General features: G+C 48.0%; 48 non-coding genes across 48 annotated transcripts; all 48 read right to left on the bottom strand.

The window, feature by feature from the left end:
* Window positions 1–105: 105 nt before the first annotated feature.
* LOC138551763 (5S ribosomal RNA) lies at window positions 106–224 on the bottom strand. Its single transcript, XR_011295472.1, has one exon. It is a non-coding gene; the product is annotated as a 5S ribosomal RNA (ribosomal RNA).
* Window positions 225–330: 106 nt separating this feature from the next.
* LOC138551761 (5S ribosomal RNA) lies at window positions 331–449 on the bottom strand. The gene has a single exon (XR_011295470.1). It is a non-coding gene; the product is annotated as a 5S ribosomal RNA (ribosomal RNA).
* Window positions 450–555: 106 nt separating this feature from the next.
* LOC138552915 (5S ribosomal RNA) lies at window positions 556–674 on the bottom strand. Its single transcript, XR_011296593.1, has one exon. It is a non-coding gene; the product is annotated as a 5S ribosomal RNA (ribosomal RNA).
* Window positions 675–781: 107 nt separating this feature from the next.
* LOC138551760 (5S ribosomal RNA) lies at window positions 782–900 on the bottom strand. The gene has a single exon (XR_011295469.1). It is a non-coding gene; the product is annotated as a 5S ribosomal RNA (ribosomal RNA).
* Window positions 901–1363: 463 nt separating this feature from the next.
* On the bottom strand, window positions 1364–1482 carry LOC138551757 (5S ribosomal RNA). Its single transcript, XR_011295468.1, has one exon. It is a non-coding gene; the product is annotated as a 5S ribosomal RNA (ribosomal RNA).
* Window positions 1483–1588: 106 nt separating this feature from the next.
* Window positions 1589–1707, bottom strand: LOC138551756 (5S ribosomal RNA). Its single transcript, XR_011295467.1, has one exon. It is a non-coding gene; the product is annotated as a 5S ribosomal RNA (ribosomal RNA).
* A 106-nt stretch (window positions 1708–1813) lies between these two features.
* On the bottom strand, window positions 1814–1932 carry LOC138551755 (5S ribosomal RNA). Its single transcript, XR_011295466.1, has one exon. It is a non-coding gene; the product is annotated as a 5S ribosomal RNA (ribosomal RNA).
* Window positions 1933–2038: 106 nt separating this feature from the next.
* Window positions 2039–2157, bottom strand: LOC138551754 (5S ribosomal RNA). The gene has a single exon (XR_011295465.1). It is a non-coding gene; the product is annotated as a 5S ribosomal RNA (ribosomal RNA).
* Window positions 2158–2263: 106 nt separating this feature from the next.
* On the bottom strand, window positions 2264–2382 carry LOC138552686 (5S ribosomal RNA). Its single transcript, XR_011296365.1, has one exon. It is a non-coding gene; the product is annotated as a 5S ribosomal RNA (ribosomal RNA).
* Window positions 2383–2488: 106 nt separating this feature from the next.
* On the bottom strand, window positions 2489–2607 carry LOC138551753 (5S ribosomal RNA). Its single transcript, XR_011295464.1, has one exon. It is a non-coding gene; the product is annotated as a 5S ribosomal RNA (ribosomal RNA).
* Window positions 2608–3081: 474 nt separating this feature from the next.
* LOC138551752 (5S ribosomal RNA) lies at window positions 3082–3200 on the bottom strand. The gene has a single exon (XR_011295463.1). It is a non-coding gene; the product is annotated as a 5S ribosomal RNA (ribosomal RNA).
* Window positions 3201–3306: 106 nt separating this feature from the next.
* LOC138551751 (5S ribosomal RNA) lies at window positions 3307–3425 on the bottom strand. Its single transcript, XR_011295462.1, has one exon. It is a non-coding gene; the product is annotated as a 5S ribosomal RNA (ribosomal RNA).
* A 106-nt stretch (window positions 3426–3531) lies between these two features.
* Window positions 3532–3650, bottom strand: LOC138551750 (5S ribosomal RNA). The gene has a single exon (XR_011295461.1). It is a non-coding gene; the product is annotated as a 5S ribosomal RNA (ribosomal RNA).
* Window positions 3651–3756: 106 nt separating this feature from the next.
* LOC138551748 (5S ribosomal RNA) lies at window positions 3757–3875 on the bottom strand. Its single transcript, XR_011295459.1, has one exon. It is a non-coding gene; the product is annotated as a 5S ribosomal RNA (ribosomal RNA).
* Window positions 3876–3981: 106 nt separating this feature from the next.
* On the bottom strand, window positions 3982–4100 carry LOC138552685 (5S ribosomal RNA). The gene has a single exon (XR_011296364.1). It is a non-coding gene; the product is annotated as a 5S ribosomal RNA (ribosomal RNA).
* A 106-nt stretch (window positions 4101–4206) lies between these two features.
* LOC138551747 (5S ribosomal RNA) lies at window positions 4207–4325 on the bottom strand. The gene has a single exon (XR_011295458.1). It is a non-coding gene; the product is annotated as a 5S ribosomal RNA (ribosomal RNA).
* Window positions 4326–4799: 474 nt separating this feature from the next.
* On the bottom strand, window positions 4800–4918 carry LOC138551746 (5S ribosomal RNA). Its single transcript, XR_011295457.1, has one exon. It is a non-coding gene; the product is annotated as a 5S ribosomal RNA (ribosomal RNA).
* A 106-nt stretch (window positions 4919–5024) lies between these two features.
* Window positions 5025–5143, bottom strand: LOC138552596 (5S ribosomal RNA). Its single transcript, XR_011296276.1, has one exon. It is a non-coding gene; the product is annotated as a 5S ribosomal RNA (ribosomal RNA).
* A 106-nt stretch (window positions 5144–5249) lies between these two features.
* LOC138552914 (5S ribosomal RNA) lies at window positions 5250–5368 on the bottom strand. The gene has a single exon (XR_011296592.1). It is a non-coding gene; the product is annotated as a 5S ribosomal RNA (ribosomal RNA).
* Window positions 5369–5475: 107 nt separating this feature from the next.
* LOC138551745 (5S ribosomal RNA) lies at window positions 5476–5594 on the bottom strand. The gene has a single exon (XR_011295456.1). It is a non-coding gene; the product is annotated as a 5S ribosomal RNA (ribosomal RNA).
* A 474-nt stretch (window positions 5595–6068) lies between these two features.
* Window positions 6069–6187, bottom strand: LOC138551744 (5S ribosomal RNA). Its single transcript, XR_011295455.1, has one exon. It is a non-coding gene; the product is annotated as a 5S ribosomal RNA (ribosomal RNA).
* A 106-nt stretch (window positions 6188–6293) lies between these two features.
* LOC138552595 (5S ribosomal RNA) lies at window positions 6294–6412 on the bottom strand. The gene has a single exon (XR_011296275.1). It is a non-coding gene; the product is annotated as a 5S ribosomal RNA (ribosomal RNA).
* Window positions 6413–6518: 106 nt separating this feature from the next.
* On the bottom strand, window positions 6519–6637 carry LOC138552913 (5S ribosomal RNA). Its single transcript, XR_011296591.1, has one exon. It is a non-coding gene; the product is annotated as a 5S ribosomal RNA (ribosomal RNA).
* Window positions 6638–6744: 107 nt separating this feature from the next.
* On the bottom strand, window positions 6745–6863 carry LOC138551743 (5S ribosomal RNA). The gene has a single exon (XR_011295454.1). It is a non-coding gene; the product is annotated as a 5S ribosomal RNA (ribosomal RNA).
* A 474-nt stretch (window positions 6864–7337) lies between these two features.
* On the bottom strand, window positions 7338–7456 carry LOC138551742 (5S ribosomal RNA). Its single transcript, XR_011295453.1, has one exon. It is a non-coding gene; the product is annotated as a 5S ribosomal RNA (ribosomal RNA).
* A 106-nt stretch (window positions 7457–7562) lies between these two features.
* LOC138552684 (5S ribosomal RNA) lies at window positions 7563–7681 on the bottom strand. The gene has a single exon (XR_011296363.1). It is a non-coding gene; the product is annotated as a 5S ribosomal RNA (ribosomal RNA).
* Window positions 7682–7788: 107 nt separating this feature from the next.
* Window positions 7789–7907, bottom strand: LOC138551741 (5S ribosomal RNA). Its single transcript, XR_011295452.1, has one exon. It is a non-coding gene; the product is annotated as a 5S ribosomal RNA (ribosomal RNA).
* Window positions 7908–8370: 463 nt separating this feature from the next.
* On the bottom strand, window positions 8371–8489 carry LOC138553156 (5S ribosomal RNA). Its single transcript, XR_011296832.1, has one exon. It is a non-coding gene; the product is annotated as a 5S ribosomal RNA (ribosomal RNA).
* Window positions 8490–8595: 106 nt separating this feature from the next.
* On the bottom strand, window positions 8596–8714 carry LOC138551740 (5S ribosomal RNA). Its single transcript, XR_011295451.1, has one exon. It is a non-coding gene; the product is annotated as a 5S ribosomal RNA (ribosomal RNA).
* Window positions 8715–8820: 106 nt separating this feature from the next.
* On the bottom strand, window positions 8821–8939 carry LOC138553050 (5S ribosomal RNA). Its single transcript, XR_011296727.1, has one exon. It is a non-coding gene; the product is annotated as a 5S ribosomal RNA (ribosomal RNA).
* Window positions 8940–9045: 106 nt separating this feature from the next.
* LOC138552758 (5S ribosomal RNA) lies at window positions 9046–9164 on the bottom strand. The gene has a single exon (XR_011296436.1). It is a non-coding gene; the product is annotated as a 5S ribosomal RNA (ribosomal RNA).
* A 106-nt stretch (window positions 9165–9270) lies between these two features.
* LOC138551739 (5S ribosomal RNA) lies at window positions 9271–9389 on the bottom strand. The gene has a single exon (XR_011295450.1). It is a non-coding gene; the product is annotated as a 5S ribosomal RNA (ribosomal RNA).
* Window positions 9390–9495: 106 nt separating this feature from the next.
* Window positions 9496–9614, bottom strand: LOC138551398 (5S ribosomal RNA). Its single transcript, XR_011295120.1, has one exon. It is a non-coding gene; the product is annotated as a 5S ribosomal RNA (ribosomal RNA).
* Window positions 9615–9720: 106 nt separating this feature from the next.
* Window positions 9721–9839, bottom strand: LOC138551737 (5S ribosomal RNA). The gene has a single exon (XR_011295448.1). It is a non-coding gene; the product is annotated as a 5S ribosomal RNA (ribosomal RNA).
* A 474-nt stretch (window positions 9840–10313) lies between these two features.
* On the bottom strand, window positions 10314–10432 carry LOC138551736 (5S ribosomal RNA). Its single transcript, XR_011295447.1, has one exon. It is a non-coding gene; the product is annotated as a 5S ribosomal RNA (ribosomal RNA).
* Window positions 10433–10538: 106 nt separating this feature from the next.
* On the bottom strand, window positions 10539–10657 carry LOC138553054 (5S ribosomal RNA). Its single transcript, XR_011296731.1, has one exon. It is a non-coding gene; the product is annotated as a 5S ribosomal RNA (ribosomal RNA).
* A 106-nt stretch (window positions 10658–10763) lies between these two features.
* Window positions 10764–10882, bottom strand: LOC138552912 (5S ribosomal RNA). Its single transcript, XR_011296590.1, has one exon. It is a non-coding gene; the product is annotated as a 5S ribosomal RNA (ribosomal RNA).
* Window positions 10883–10988: 106 nt separating this feature from the next.
* On the bottom strand, window positions 10989–11107 carry LOC138552683 (5S ribosomal RNA). Its single transcript, XR_011296362.1, has one exon. It is a non-coding gene; the product is annotated as a 5S ribosomal RNA (ribosomal RNA).
* Window positions 11108–11213: 106 nt separating this feature from the next.
* Window positions 11214–11332, bottom strand: LOC138551735 (5S ribosomal RNA). The gene has a single exon (XR_011295446.1). It is a non-coding gene; the product is annotated as a 5S ribosomal RNA (ribosomal RNA).
* A 474-nt stretch (window positions 11333–11806) lies between these two features.
* On the bottom strand, window positions 11807–11925 carry LOC138551734 (5S ribosomal RNA). Its single transcript, XR_011295445.1, has one exon. It is a non-coding gene; the product is annotated as a 5S ribosomal RNA (ribosomal RNA).
* A 106-nt stretch (window positions 11926–12031) lies between these two features.
* Window positions 12032–12150, bottom strand: LOC138551733 (5S ribosomal RNA). The gene has a single exon (XR_011295444.1). It is a non-coding gene; the product is annotated as a 5S ribosomal RNA (ribosomal RNA).
* Window positions 12151–12256: 106 nt separating this feature from the next.
* Window positions 12257–12375, bottom strand: LOC138551731 (5S ribosomal RNA). Its single transcript, XR_011295443.1, has one exon. It is a non-coding gene; the product is annotated as a 5S ribosomal RNA (ribosomal RNA).
* Window positions 12376–12481: 106 nt separating this feature from the next.
* LOC138551730 (5S ribosomal RNA) lies at window positions 12482–12600 on the bottom strand. The gene has a single exon (XR_011295442.1). It is a non-coding gene; the product is annotated as a 5S ribosomal RNA (ribosomal RNA).
* A 106-nt stretch (window positions 12601–12706) lies between these two features.
* On the bottom strand, window positions 12707–12825 carry LOC138552682 (5S ribosomal RNA). The gene has a single exon (XR_011296361.1). It is a non-coding gene; the product is annotated as a 5S ribosomal RNA (ribosomal RNA).
* Window positions 12826–12931: 106 nt separating this feature from the next.
* On the bottom strand, window positions 12932–13050 carry LOC138551729 (5S ribosomal RNA). Its single transcript, XR_011295441.1, has one exon. It is a non-coding gene; the product is annotated as a 5S ribosomal RNA (ribosomal RNA).
* A 474-nt stretch (window positions 13051–13524) lies between these two features.
* On the bottom strand, window positions 13525–13643 carry LOC138551728 (5S ribosomal RNA). Its single transcript, XR_011295440.1, has one exon. It is a non-coding gene; the product is annotated as a 5S ribosomal RNA (ribosomal RNA).
* A 106-nt stretch (window positions 13644–13749) lies between these two features.
* LOC138552594 (5S ribosomal RNA) lies at window positions 13750–13868 on the bottom strand. Its single transcript, XR_011296274.1, has one exon. It is a non-coding gene; the product is annotated as a 5S ribosomal RNA (ribosomal RNA).
* A 106-nt stretch (window positions 13869–13974) lies between these two features.
* On the bottom strand, window positions 13975–14093 carry LOC138552910 (5S ribosomal RNA). The gene has a single exon (XR_011296588.1). It is a non-coding gene; the product is annotated as a 5S ribosomal RNA (ribosomal RNA).
* Between the last annotated feature and the right edge of the window lie 59 nt (window positions 14094–14152).

Genomic DNA, 14152 nt, shown 5'->3' with positions numbered 1-14152 from the left:
TGTCCAACATTTCCGCTATAAAACGGGATACAATTATTTTGGAAACATACCAAATTTGAAAAGTAATTGAGAAGTTGCGCAATTACTAATCATGGAGCACGAAATAGCCTACAGCACCTGGTATTCCCAGGCGGTCTCCCATCCAGGTACTAACTAGGCCCGACACTGCTTAGCTTCCGAGATCAGACGAGATCGGGCGCATTCAGTGTGGTGTGGCCGTAGGCTCTGGGCCTAGTGAGTTTTGTACTTTTAAGCATCTAGTCGGCTAGACCTTGCAGTTTTGAAAGGCAATTGAGAAATGGCTCACTTCCTGAACTTGGAGCACAAAAAAGCCTACAGCACCTGGTATTCCCAGGCGGTCTCCCATCCAGGTACTAACTAGGCCCGACACTGCTTAGCTTCCGAGATCAGACGAGATCGGGCGCATTCAGTGTGGTGTGGCCGTAGGCTCTGGGCCTAGTGAGTTTTGTACTTTTAAGCATCTAGTCGGCTAGACCTTGCAGTTTTGAAAGGCAATTGAGAAATGGCTCACTTCCTGAACTTGGAGCACAAAAAAGCCTACAGCACCTGGTATTCCCATGCGGTCTCCCATCCAGGTACTAACTAGGCCCGACACTGCTTAGCTTCCGAGATCAGACGAGATCAGGCGCATTCAGTGTGGTGTGGCCGTAGGCTCTGGGCCTAGTGAGTTTTGTACTTTTAAGCATCTAGTCGGCTAGACCTTGCAGTTTTGAAAGGCAATTGAGAAATGGCTCACTTCCTGAACTTGGAGCAAAAAAAAAGCCTACAGCACCTGGTATTCCCAGGCGGTCTCCCATCCAGGTACTAACTAGGCCCGACACTGCTTAGCTTCCGAGATCAGACGAGATCGGGCGCATTCAGTGTGGTGTGGCCGTAGGCTCTAGAAATGCTAAGAATATTACTCTTATGCATTTGCATTTAGTAAGCTAAGCCATGCAGCCACTTGCAACATGATACCACGCTCATCGCTCGATCAGGCTCGATCAGGCGAGATATATAAGACTGGTGGGCCCATTCAGGACTCCTATGTCTGGTAGGATAACTTTAATCCATCCATCCTGTTTCTGTTGCAGGGAGGTGGAGAGAACAATCAACACAATAACGGCTTTCTTTCATGCCTCTTGAAGGACTCAATATTCTCTGTACTGCATTACATGTGAAAGTCGATTTATTACCCATGAACACACTACCTGTATGCTAATTATATGTAAATAGGTAGCTCCAGCCCTCATAATGTTGTCCAACATTTCCGCTATAAAACGGGATACAATTATTTTGGAAACATACCAAATTTGAAAAGTAATTGAGAAGTTGTGCAATTACTAATCATGGAGCACAAAATAGCCTACAGCACCTGGTATTCCCAGGCGGTCTCCCATCCAGGTACTAACTAGGCCCGACACTGCTTAGCTTCCGAGATCAGACGAGATCGGGCGCATTCAGTGTGGTGTGGCCGTAGGCTCTGGGCCTAGTGAGTTTTGTACTTTTAAGCATCTAGTCGGCTAGACCTTGCAGTTTTGAAAGGCAATTGAGAAATGGCTCACTTCCTGAACTTGGAGCACAAAAAAGCCTACAGCACCTGGTATTCCCAGGCGGTCTCCCATCCAGGTACTAACTAGGCCCGACACTGCTTAGCTTCCGAGATCAGACGAGATCGGGCGCATTCAGTGTGGTGTGGCCGTAGGCTCTGGTCCTAGTGAGTTTTGTACTTTTAAGCATCTAGTCGGCTAGACCTTGCAGTTTTGAAAGGCAATTGAGAAATGGCTCACTTCCTGAACTTGGAGCACAAAAAAGCCTACAGCACCTGGTATTCCCAGGCGGTCTCCCATCCAGGTACTAACTAGGCCCGACACTGCTTAGCTTCCGAGATCAGACGAGATCGGGCGCATTCAGTGTGGTGTGGCCGTAGGCTCTGGGCCTAGTGAGTTTTGTACTTTTAAGCATCTAGTCGGCTAGACCTTGCAGTTTTGAAAGGCAATTGAGAAATGGCTCACTTCCTGAACTTGGAGCACAAAAAAGCCTACAGCACCTGGTATTCCCAGGCGGTCTCCCATCCAGGTACTAACTAGGCCCGACACTGCTTAGCTTCCGAGATCAGACGAGATCGGGCGCATTCAGTGTGGTGTGGCCGTAGGCTCTGGGCCTAGTGAGTTTTGTACTTTTAAGCATATAGTCGGCTAGACCTTGCAGTTTTGAAAGGCAATTGAGAAATGGCTCACTTCCTGAACTTGGAGCACAAAAAAGCCTACAGCACCTGGTATTCCCAGGCGGTCTCCCATCCAGGTACTAACTAGGCCCGACACTGCTTAGCTTCCGAGATCAGACGAGATCAGGCGCATTCAGTGTGGTGTGGCCGTAGGCTCTGGGCCTAGTGAGTTTTGTACTTTTAAGCATCTAGTCGGCTAGACCTTGCAGTTTTGAAAGGCAATTGAGAAATGGCTCACTTCCTGAACTTGGAGCACAAAAAAGCCTACAGCACCTGGTATTCCCAGGCGGTCTCCCATCCAGGTACTAACTAGGCCCGACACTGCTTAGCTTCCGAGATCAGACGAGATCGGGCGCATTCAGTGTGGTGTGGCCGTAGGCTCTAGAAATGCTAAGAATATTACTCTTATGCATTTGCATTTAGTAAGCTAAGCCATGCAGCCACTTGCAACATGATACCACGCTCATCGCTCGATCAGCGCTCGATCAGGCTCGATCAGGCGAGATATATAAGACTGGTGGGCCCATTCAGGACTCCTATGTCTGGTAGGATAACTTTAATCCATCCATCCTGTTTCTGTTGCAGGGAGGTGGAGAGAACAATCAACACAATAACGGCTTTCTTTCATGCCTCTTGAAGGACTCAATATTCTCTGTACTGCATTACATGTGAAAGTCGATTTATTACCCATGAACACACTACCTGTATGCTAATTATATGTAAATAGGTAGCTCCAGCCCTCATAATGTTGTCCAACATTTCCGCTATAAAACGGGATAAAATTATTTTGGAAACATACCAAATTTGAAAAGTAATTGAGAAGTTGCGCAATTACTAATCATGGAGCACAAAATAGCCTACAGCACCTGGTATTCCCAGGCGGTCTCCCATCCAGGTACTAACTAGGCCCGACACTGCTTAGCTTCCGAGATCAGACGAGATCGGGCGCATTCAGTGTGGTGTGGCCGTAGGCTCTGGACCTAGTGAGTTTTGTACTTTTAAGCATCTAGTCGGCTAGACCTTGCAGTTTTGAAAGGCAATTGAGAAATGGCTCACTTCCTGAACTTGGAGCACAAAAAAGCCTACAGCACCTGGTATTCCCAGGCGGTCTCCCATCCAGGTACTAACTAGGCCCGACACTGCTTAGCTTCCGAGATCAGACGAGATCGGGCGCATTCAGTGTGGTGTGGCCGTAGGCTCTGGTCCTAGTGAGTTTTGTACTTTTAAGCATCTAGTCGGCTAGACCTTGCAGTTTTGAAAGGCAATTGAGAAATGGCTCACTTCCTGAACTTGGAGCACAAAAAAGCCTACAGCACCTGGTATTCCCAGGCGGTCTCCCATCCAGGTACTAACTAGGCCCGACACTGCTTAGCTTCCGAGATCAGACGAGATCGGGCGCATTCAGTGTGGTGTGGCCGTAGGCTCTGGGCCTAGTGAGTTTTGTACTTTTAAGCATCTAGTCGGCTAGACCTTGCAGTTTTGAAAGGCAATTGAGAAATGGCTCACTTCCTGAACTTGGAGCACAAAAAAGCCTACAGCACCTGGTATTCCCAGGCGGTCTCCCATCCAGGTACTAACTAGGCCCGACACTGCTTAGCTTCCGAGATCAGACGAGATCGGGCGCATTCAGTGTGGTGTGGCCGTAGGCTCTGGGCCTAGTGAGTTTTGTACTTTTAAGCATATAGTCGGCTAGACCTTGCAGTTTTGAAAGGCAATTGAGAAATGGCTCACTTCCTGAACTTGGAGCACAAAAAAGCCTACAGCACCTGGTATTCCCAGGCGGTCTCCCATCCAGGTACTAACTAGGCCCGACACTGCTTAGCTTCCGAGATCAGACGAGATCAGGCGCATTCAGTGTGGTGTGGCCGTAGGCTCTGGGCCTAGTGAGTTTTGTACTTTTAAGCATCTAGTCGGCTAGACCTTGCAGTTTTGAAAGGCAATTGAGAAATGGCTCACTTCCTGAACTTGGAGCACAAAAAAGCCTACAGCACCTGGTATTCCCAGGCGGTCTCCCATCCAGGTACTAACTAGGCCCGACACTGCTTAGCTTCCGAGATCAGACGAGATCGGGCGCATTCAGTGTGGTGTGGCCGTAGGCTCTAGAAATGCTAAGAATATTACTCTTATGCATTTGCATTTAGTAAGCTAAGCCATGCAGCCACTTGCAACATGATACCACGCTCATCGCTCGATCAGCGCTCGATCAGGCTCGATCAGGCGAGATATATAAGACTGGTGGGCCCATTCAGGACTCCTATGTCTGGTAGGATAACTTTAATCCATCCATCCTGTTTCTGTTGCAGGGAGGTGGAGAGAACAATCAACACAATAACGGCTTTCTTTCATGCCTCTTGAAGGACTCAATATTCTCTGTACTGCATTACATGTGAAAGTCGATTTATTACCCATGAACACACTACCTGTATGCTAATTATATGTAAATAGGTAGCTCCAGCCCTCATAATGCTGTCCAACATTTCCGCTATAAAACGGGATACAATTATTTTGGAAACATACCAAATTTGAAAAGTAATTGAGAAGTTGCGCAATTACTAATCATGGAGCACAAAATAGCCTACAGCACCTGGTATTCCCAGGCGGTCTCCCATCCAGGTACTAACTAGGCCCGACACTGCTTAGCTTCCGAGATCAGACGAGATCGGGCGCATTCAGTGTGGTGTGGCCGTAGGCTCTGGGCCTAGTGAGTTTTGTACTTTTAAGCATCTAGTCGGCTAGACCTTGCAGTTTTGAAAGGCAATTGAGAAATGGCTCACTTCCTGAACTTGGAGCACAAAAAAGCCTACAGCACCTGATATTCCCAGGCGGTCTCCCATCCAGGTACTAACTAGGCCCGACACTGCTTAGCTTCCGAGATCAGACGAGATCGGGCGCATTCAGTGTGGTGTGGCCGTAGGCTCTGGGCCTAGTGAGTTTTGTACTTTTAAGCATCTAGTCGGCTAGACCTTGCAGTTTTGAAAGGCAATTGAGAAATGGCTCACTTCCTGAACTTGGAGCACAAAAAAGCCTACAGCACCTGGTATTCCCATGCGGTCTCCCATCCAGGTACTAACTAGGCCCGACACTGCTTAGCTTCCGAGATCAGACGAGATCAGGCGCATTCAGTGTGGTGTGGCCGTAGGCTCTGGGCCTAGTGAGTTTTGTACTTTTAAGCATCTAGTCGGCTAGACCTTGCAGTTTTGAAAGGCAATTGAGAAATGGCTCACTTCCTGAACTTGGAGCAAAAAAAAAGCCTACAGCACCTGGTATTCCCAGGCGGTCTCCCATCCAGGTACTAACTAGGCCCGACACTGCTTAGCTTCCGAGATCAGACGAGATCGGGCGCATTCAGTGTGGTGTGGCCGTAGGCTCTAGAAATGCTAAGAATATTACTCTTATGCATTTGCATTTAGTAAGCTAAGCCATGCAGCCACTTGCAACATGATACCACGCTCATCGCTCGATCAGCGCTCGATCAGGCTCGATCAGGCGAGATATATAAGACTGGTGGGCCCATTCAGGACTCCTATGTCTGGTAGGATAACTTTAATCCATCCATCCTGTTTCTGTTGCAGGGAGGTGGAGAGAACAATCAACACAATAACGGCTTTCTTTCATGCCTCTTGAAGGACTCAATATTCTCTGTACTGCATTACATGTGAAAGTCGATTTATTACCCATGAACACACTACCTGTATGCTAATTATATGTAAATAGGTAGCTCCAGCCCTCATAATGCTGTCCAACATTTCCGCTATAAAACGGGATACAATTATTTTGGAAACATACCAAATTTGAAAAGTAATTGAGAAGTTGCGCAATTACTAATCATGGAGCACAAAATAGCCTACAGCACCTGGTATTCCCAGGCGGTCTCCCATCCAGGTACTAACTAGGCCCGACACTGCTTAGCTTCCGAGATCAGACGAGATCGGGCGCATTCAGTGTGGTGTGGCCGTAGGCTCTGGGCCTAGTGAGTTTTGTACTTTTAAGCATCTAGTCGGCTAGACCTTGCAGTTTTGAAAGGCAATTGAGAAATGGCTCACTTCCTGAACTTGGAGCACAAAAAAGCCTACAGCACCTGATATTCCCAGGCGGTCTCCCATCCAGGTACTAACTAGGCCCGACACTGCTTAGCTTCCGAGATCAGACGAGATCGGGCGCATTCAGTGTGGTGTGGCCGTAGGCTCTGGGCCTAGTGAGTTTTGTACTTTTAAGCATCTAGTCGGCTAGACCTTGCAGTTTTGAAAGGCAATTGAGAAATGGCTCACTTCCTGAACTTGGAGCACAAAAAAGCCTACAGCACCTGGTATTCCCATGCGGTCTCCCATCCAGGTACTAACTAGGCCCGACACTGCTTAGCTTCCGAGATCAGACGAGATCAGGCGCATTCAGTGTGGTGTGGCCGTAGGCTCTGGGCCTAGTGAGTTTTGTACTTTTAAGCATCTAGTCGGCTAGACCTTGCAGTTTTGAAAGGCAATTGAGAAATGGCTCACTTCCTGAACTTGGAGCAAAAAAAAAGCCTACAGCACCTGGTATTCCCAGGCGGTCTCCCATCCAGGTACTAACTAGGCCCGACACTGCTTAGCTTCCGAGATCAGACGAGATCGGGCGCATTCAGTGTGGTGTGGCCGTAGGCTCTAGAAATGCTAAGAATATTACTCTTATGCATTTGCATTTAGTAAGCTAAGCCATGCAGCCACTTGCAACATGATACCACGCTCATCGCTCGATCAGCGCTCGATCAGGCTCGATCAGGCGAGATATATAAGACTGGTGGGCCCATTCAGGACTCCTATGTCTGGTAGGATAACTTTAATCCATCCATCCTGTTTCTGTTGCAGGGAGGTGGAGAGAACAATCAACACAATAACGGCTTTCTTTCATGCCTCTTGAAGGACTCAATATTCTCTGTACTGCATTACATGTGAAAGTCGATTTATTACCCATGAACACACTACCTGTATGCTAATTATATGTAAATAGGTAGCTCCAGCCCTCATAATGTTGTCCAACATTTCCGCTATAAAACGGGATACAATTATTTTGGAAACATACCAAATTTGAAAAGTAATTGAGAAGTTGTGCAATTACTAATCATGGAGCACAAAATAGCCTACAGCACCTGGTATTCCCAGGCGGTCTCCCATCCAGGTACTAACTAGGCCCGACACTGCTTAGCTTCCGAGATCAGACGAGATCGGGCGCATTCAGTGTGGTGTGGCCGTAGGCTCTGGGCCTAGTGAGTTTTGTACTTTTAAGCATCTAGTCGGCTAGACCTTGCAGTTTTGAAAGGCAATTGAGAAATGGCTCACTTCCTGAACTTGGAGCACAAAAAAGCCTACAGCACCTGGTATTCCCAGGCGGTCTCCCATCCAGGTACTAACTAGGCCCGACACTGCTTAGCTTCCGAGATCAGACGAGATCAGGCGCATTCAGTGTGGTGTGGCCGTAGGCTCTGGGCCTAGTGAGTTTTGTACTTTTAAGCATCTAGTCGGCTAGACCTTGCAGTTTTGAAAGGCAATTGAGAAATGGCTCACTTCCTGAACTTGGAGCAAAAAAAAAGCCTACAGCACCTGGTATTCCCAGGCGGTCTCCCATCCAGGTACTAACTAGGCCCGACACTGCTTAGCTTCCGAGATCAGACGAGATCGGGCGCATTCAGTGTGGTGTGGCCGTAGGCTCTAGAAATGCTAAGAATATTACTCTTATGCATTTGCATTTAGTAAGCTAAGCCATGCAGCCACTTGCAACATGATACCACGCTCATCGCTCGATCAGGCTCGATCAGGCGAGATATATAAGACTGGTGGGCCCATTCAGGACTCCTATGTCTGGTAGGATAACTTTAATCCATCCATCCTGTTTCTGTTGCAGGGAGGTGGAGAGAACAATCAACACAATAACGGCTTTCTTTCATGCCTCTTGAAGGACTCAATATTCTCTGTACTGCATTACATGTGAAAGTCGATTTATTACCCATGAACACACTACCTGTATGCTAATTATATGTAAATAGGTAGCTCCAGCCCTCATAATGTTGTCCAACATTTCCGCTATAAAACGGGATAAAATTATTTTGGAAACATACCAAATTTGAAAAGTAATTGAGAAGTTGTGCAATTACTAATCATGGAGCACAAAATAGCCTACAGCACCTGGTATTGCCAGGCGGTCTCCCATCCAGGTACTAACTAGGCCCGACACTGCTTAGCTTCCGAGATCAGACGAGATCGGGCGCATTCAGTGTGGTGTGGCCGTAGGCTCTGGGCCTAGTGAGTTTTGTACTTTTAAGCATCTAGTCGGCTAGACCTTGCAGTTTTGAAAGGCAATTGAGAAATGGCTCACTTCCTGAACTTGGAGCACAAAAAAGCCTACAGCACCTGGTATTCCCAGGCGGTCTCCCATCCAGGTACTAACTAGGCCCGACACTGCTTAGCTTCCGAGATCAGACGAGATCGGGCGCATTCAGTGTGGTGTGGCCGTAGGCTCTGGTCCTAGTGAGTTTTGTACTTTTAAGCATCTAGTCGGCTAGACCTTGCAGTTTTGAAAGGCAATTGAGAAATGGCTCACTTCCTGAACTTGGAGCACAAAAAAGCCTACAGCACCTGGTATTCCCAGGCGGTCTCCCATCCAGGTACTAACTAGGCCTGACACTGCTTAGCTTCCGAGATCAGACGAGATCGGGCGCATTCAGTGTGGTGTGGCCGTAGGCTCTGGGCCTAGTGAGTTTTGTACTTTTAAGCATCTAGTCGGCTAGACCTTGCAGTTTTGAAAGGCAATTGAGAAATGGCTCACTTCCTGAACTTGGAGCACAAAAAAGCCTACAGCACCTGGTATTCCCAGGCAGTCTCCCATCCAGGTACTAACTAGGCCCGACACTGCTTAGCTTCCGAGATCAGACGAGATCGGGCGCATTCAGTGTGGTGTGGCCGTAGGCTCTGGGCCTAGTGAGTTTTGTACTTTTAAGCATCTAGTCGGCTAGACCTTGCAGTTTTGAAAGGCAATTGAGAAATGGCTCACTTCCTGAACTTGGAGCACAAAAAAGCCTACAGCACCTGGTATTCCCAGGCGGTCTCCCATCCAGGTACTAACTAGGCCCGACACTGCTTAGCTTCCGAGATCAGACGAGATCGGGCGCATTCAGTGTGGTGTGGCCGTAGGCTCTGGGCCTAGTGAGTTTTGTACTTTTAAGCATCTAGTCGGCTAGACCTTGCAGTTTTGAAAGGCAATTGAGAAATGGCTCACTTCCTGAACTTGGAGCACAAAAAAGCCTACAGCACCTGGTATTCCCAGGCGGTCTCCCATCCAGGTACTAACTAGGCCCAACACTGCTTAGCTTCCGAGATCAGACGAGATCGGGCGCATTCAGTGTGGTGTGGCCGTAGGCTCTGGGCCTAGTGAGTTTTGTACTTTTAAGCATCTAGTCGGCTAGACCTTGCAGTTTTGAAAGGCAATTGAGAAATGGCTCACTTCCTGAACTTGGAGCACAAAAAAGCCTACAGCACCTGGTATTCCCAGGCGGTCTCCCATCCAGGTACTAACTAGGCCCGACACTGCTTAGCTTCCGAGATCAGACGAGATCGGGCGCATTCAGTGTGGTGTGGCCGTAGGCTCTAGAAATGCTAAGAATATTACTCTTATGCATTTGCATTTAGTAAGCTAAGCCATGCAGCCACTTGCAACATGATACCACGCTCATCGCTCGATCAGCGCTCGATCAGGCTCGATCAGGCGAGATATATAAGACTGGTGGGCCCATTCAGGACTCCTATGTCTGGTAGGATAACTTTAATCCATCCATCCTGTTTCTGTTGCAGGGAGGTGGAGAGAACAATCAACACAATAACGGCTTTCTTTCATGCCTCTTGAAGGACTCAATATTCTCTGTACTGCATTACATGTGAAAGTCGATTTATTACCCATGAACACACTACCTGTATGCTAATTATATGTAAATAGGTAGCTCCAGCCCTCATAATGCTGTCCAACATTTCCGCTATAAAACGGGATACAATTATTTTGGAAACATACCAAATTTGAAAAGTAATTGAGAAGTTGCGCAATTACTAATCATGGAGCACAAAATAGCCTACAGCACCTGGTATTCCCAGGCGGTCTCCCATCCAGGTACTAACTAGGCCCGACACTGCTTAGCTTCCGAGATCAGACGAGATCGGGCGCATTCAGTGTGGTGTGGCCGTAGGCTCTGGGCCTAGTGAGTTTTGTACTTTTAAGCATCTAGTCGGCTAGACCTTGCAGTTTTGAAAGGCAATTGAGAAATGGCTCACTTCCTGAACTTGGAGCACAAAAAAGCCTACAGCACCTGATATTCCCAGGCGGTCTCCCATCCAGATACTAACTAGGCCCGACACTGCTTAGCTTCCGAGATCAGACGAGATCGGGCGCATTCAGTGTGGTGTGGCCGTAGGCTCTGGGCCTAGTGAGTTTTGTACTTTTAAGCATCTAGTCGGCTAGACCTTGCAGTTTTGAAAGGCAATTGAGAAATGGCTCACTTCCTGAACTTGGAGCACAAAAAAGCCTACAGCACCTGGTATTCCCATGCGGTCTCCCATCCAGGTACTAACTAGGCCCGACACTGCTTAGCTTCCGAGATCAGACGAGATCAGGCGCATTCAGTGTGGTGTGGCCGTAGGCTCTGGGCCTAGTGAGTTTTGTACTTTTAAGCATCTAGTCGGCTAGACCTTGCAGTTTTGAAAGGCAATTGAGAAATGGCTCACTTCCTGAACTTGGAGCACAAAAAAGCCTACAGCACCTGGTATTCCCAGGCGGTCTCCCATCCAGGTACTAACTAGGCCCGACACTGCTTAGCTTCCGAGATCAGACGAGATCAGGCGCATTCAGTGTGGTGTGGCCGTAGGCTCTGGGCCTAGTGAGTTTTGTACTTTTAAGCATCTAGTCGGCTAGACCTTGCAGTTTTGAAAGGCAATTGAGAAATGGCTCACTTCCTGAACTTGGAGCACAAAAAAGCCTACAGCACCTGGTATTCCCAGGCGGTCTCCCATCCAGGTACTAACTAGGCCCGACACTGCTTAGCTTCCGAGATCAGACGAGATCGGGCGCATTCAGTGTGGTGTGGCCGTAGGCTCTAGAAATGCTAAGAATATTACTCTTATGCATTTGCATTTAGTAAGCTAAGCCATGCAGCCACTTGCAACATGATACCACGCTCATCGCTCGATCAGCGCTCGATCAGGCTCGATCAGGCGAGATATATAAGACTGGTGGGCCCATTCAGGACTCCTATGTCTGGTAGGATAACTTTAATCCATCCATCCTGTTTCTGTTGCAGGGAGGTGGAGAGAACAATCAACACAATAACGGCTTTCTTTCATGCCTCTTGAAGGACTCAATATTCTCTGTACTGCATTACATGTGAAAGTCGATTTATTACCCATGAACACACTACCTGTATGCTAATTATATGTAAATAGGTAGCTCCAGCCCTCATAATGTTGTCCAACATTTCCGCTATAAAACGGGATAAAATTATTTTGGAAACATACCAAATTTGAAAAGTAATTGAGAAGTTGCGCAATTACTAATCATGGAGCACAAAATAGCCTACAGCACCTGGTATTCCCAGGCGGTCTCCCATCCAGGTACTAACTAGGCCCGACACTGCTTAGCTTCCGAGATCAGACGAGATCGGGCGCATTCAGTGTGGTGTGGCCGTAGGCTCTGGACCTAGTGAGTTTTGTACTTTTAAGCATCTAGTCGGCTAGACCTTGCAGTTTTGAAAGGCAATTGAGAAATGGCTCACTTCCTGAACTTGGAGCACAAAAAAGCCTACAGCACCTGGTATTCCCAGGCGGTCTCCCATCCAGGTACTAACTAGGCCCGACACTGCTTAGCTTCCGAGATCAGACGAGATCGGGCGCATTCAGTGTGGTGTGGCCGTAGGCTCTGGTCCTAGTGAGTTTTGTACTTTTAAGCATCTAGTCGGCTAGACCTTGCAGTTTTGAAAGGCAATTGAGAAATGGCTCACTTCCTGAACTTGGAGCACAAAAAAGCCTACAGCACCTGGTATTCCCAGGCGGTCTCCCATCCAGGTACTAACTAGGCCCGACACTGCTTAGCTTCCGAGATCAGACGAGATCGGGCGCATTCAGTGTGGTGTGGCCGTAGGCTCTGGGCCTAGTGAGTTTTGTACTTTTAAGCATCTAGTCGGCTAGACCTTGCAGTTTTGAAAGGCAATTGAGAAATGGCTCACTTCCTGAACTTGGAGCACAAAAAAGCCTACAGCACCTGGTATTCCCAGGCGGTCTCCCATCCAGGTACTAACTAGGCCCGACACTGCTTAGCTTCCGAGATCAGACGAGATCGGGCGCATTCAGTGTGGTGTGGCCGTAGGCTCTGGGCCTAGTGAGTTTTGTACTTTTAAGCATATAGTCGGCTAGACCTTGCAGTTTTGAAAGGCAATTGAGAAATGGCTCACTTCCTGAACTTGGAGCACAAAAAAGCCTACAGCACCTGGTATTCCCAGGCGGTCTCCCATCCAGGTACTAACTAGGCCCGACACTGCTTAGCTTCCGAGATCAGACGAGATCAGGCGCATTCAGTGTGGTGTGGCCGTAGGCTCTGGGCCTAGTGAGTTTTGTACTTTTAAGCATCTAGTCGGCTAGACCTTGCAGTTTTGAAAGGCAATTGAGAAATGGCTCACTTCCTGAACTTGGAGCACAAAAAAGCCTACAGCACCTGGTATTCCCAGGCGGTCTCCCATCCAGGTACTAACTAGGCCCGACACTGCTTAGCTTCCGAGATCAGACGAGATCGGGCGCATTCAGTGTGGTGTGGCCGTAGGCTCTAGAAATGCTAAGAATATTACTCTTATGCATTTGCATTTAGTAAGCTAAGCCATGCAGCCACTTGCAACATGATACCACGCTCATCGCTCGATCAGCGCTCGATCAGGCTCGATCAGGCGAGATATATAAGACTGGTGGGCCCATTCAGGACTCCTATGTCTGGTAGGATAACTTTAATCCATCCATCCTGTTTCTGTTGCAGGGAGGTGGAGAGAACAATCAACACAATAACGGCTTTCTTTCATGCCTCTTGAAGGACTCAATATTCTCTGTACTGCATTACATGTGAAAGTCGATTTATTACCCATGAACACACTACCTGTATGCTAATTATATGTAAATAGGTAGCTCCAGCCCTCATAATGCTGTCCAACATTTCCGCTATAAAACGGGATACAATTATTTTGGAAACATACCAAATTTGAAAAGTAATTGAGAAGTTGCGCAATTACTAATCATGGAGCACAAAATAGCCTACAGCACCTGGTATTCCCAGGCGGTCTCCCATCCAGGTACTAACTAGGCCCGACACTGCTTAGCTTCCGAGATCAGACGAGATCGGGCGCATTCAGTGTGGTGTGGCCGTAGGCTCTGGGCCTAGTGAGTTTTGTACTTTTAAGCATCTAGTCGGCTAGACCTTGCAGTTTTGAAAGGCAATTGAGAAATGGCTCACTTCCTGAACTTGGAGCACAAAAAAGCCTACAGCACCTGATATTCCCAGGCGGTCTCCCATCCAGGTACTAACTAGGCCCGACACTGCTTAGCTTCCGAGATCAGACGAGATCGGGCGCATTCAGTGTGGTGTGGCCGTAGGCTCTGGGCCTAGTGAGTTTTGTACTTTTAAGCATCTAGTCGGCTAGACCTTGCAGTTTTGAAAGGCAATTGAGAAATGGCTCACTTCCTGAACTTGGAGCACAAAAAAGCCTACAGCACCTGGTATTCCCATGCGGTCTCCCATCCAGGTACTAACTAGGCCCGACACTGCTTAGCTTCCGAGATCAGACGAGATCAGGCGCATTCAGTGTGGTGTGGCCGTAGGCTCTGGGCCTAGTGAGTTTTGTACTTTTAAGCATCTAGTCGGCTAGACCTTGCAGTTTTG

This window comes from Ambystoma mexicanum, unplaced genomic scaffold (genome assembly GCF_040938575.1).
Source record: "Ambystoma mexicanum isolate Mex_15411 unplaced genomic scaffold, UKY_AmexF1_1 Mex_scaf106, whole genome shotgun sequence".
Lineage (NCBI taxonomy): Eukaryota > Metazoa > Chordata > Amphibia > Caudata > Ambystomatidae > Ambystoma > Ambystoma mexicanum.
The sequence above is the reverse complement of the archived record's forward strand: the minus strand, read 5'-3'. Positions and strand labels throughout refer to the sequence as shown.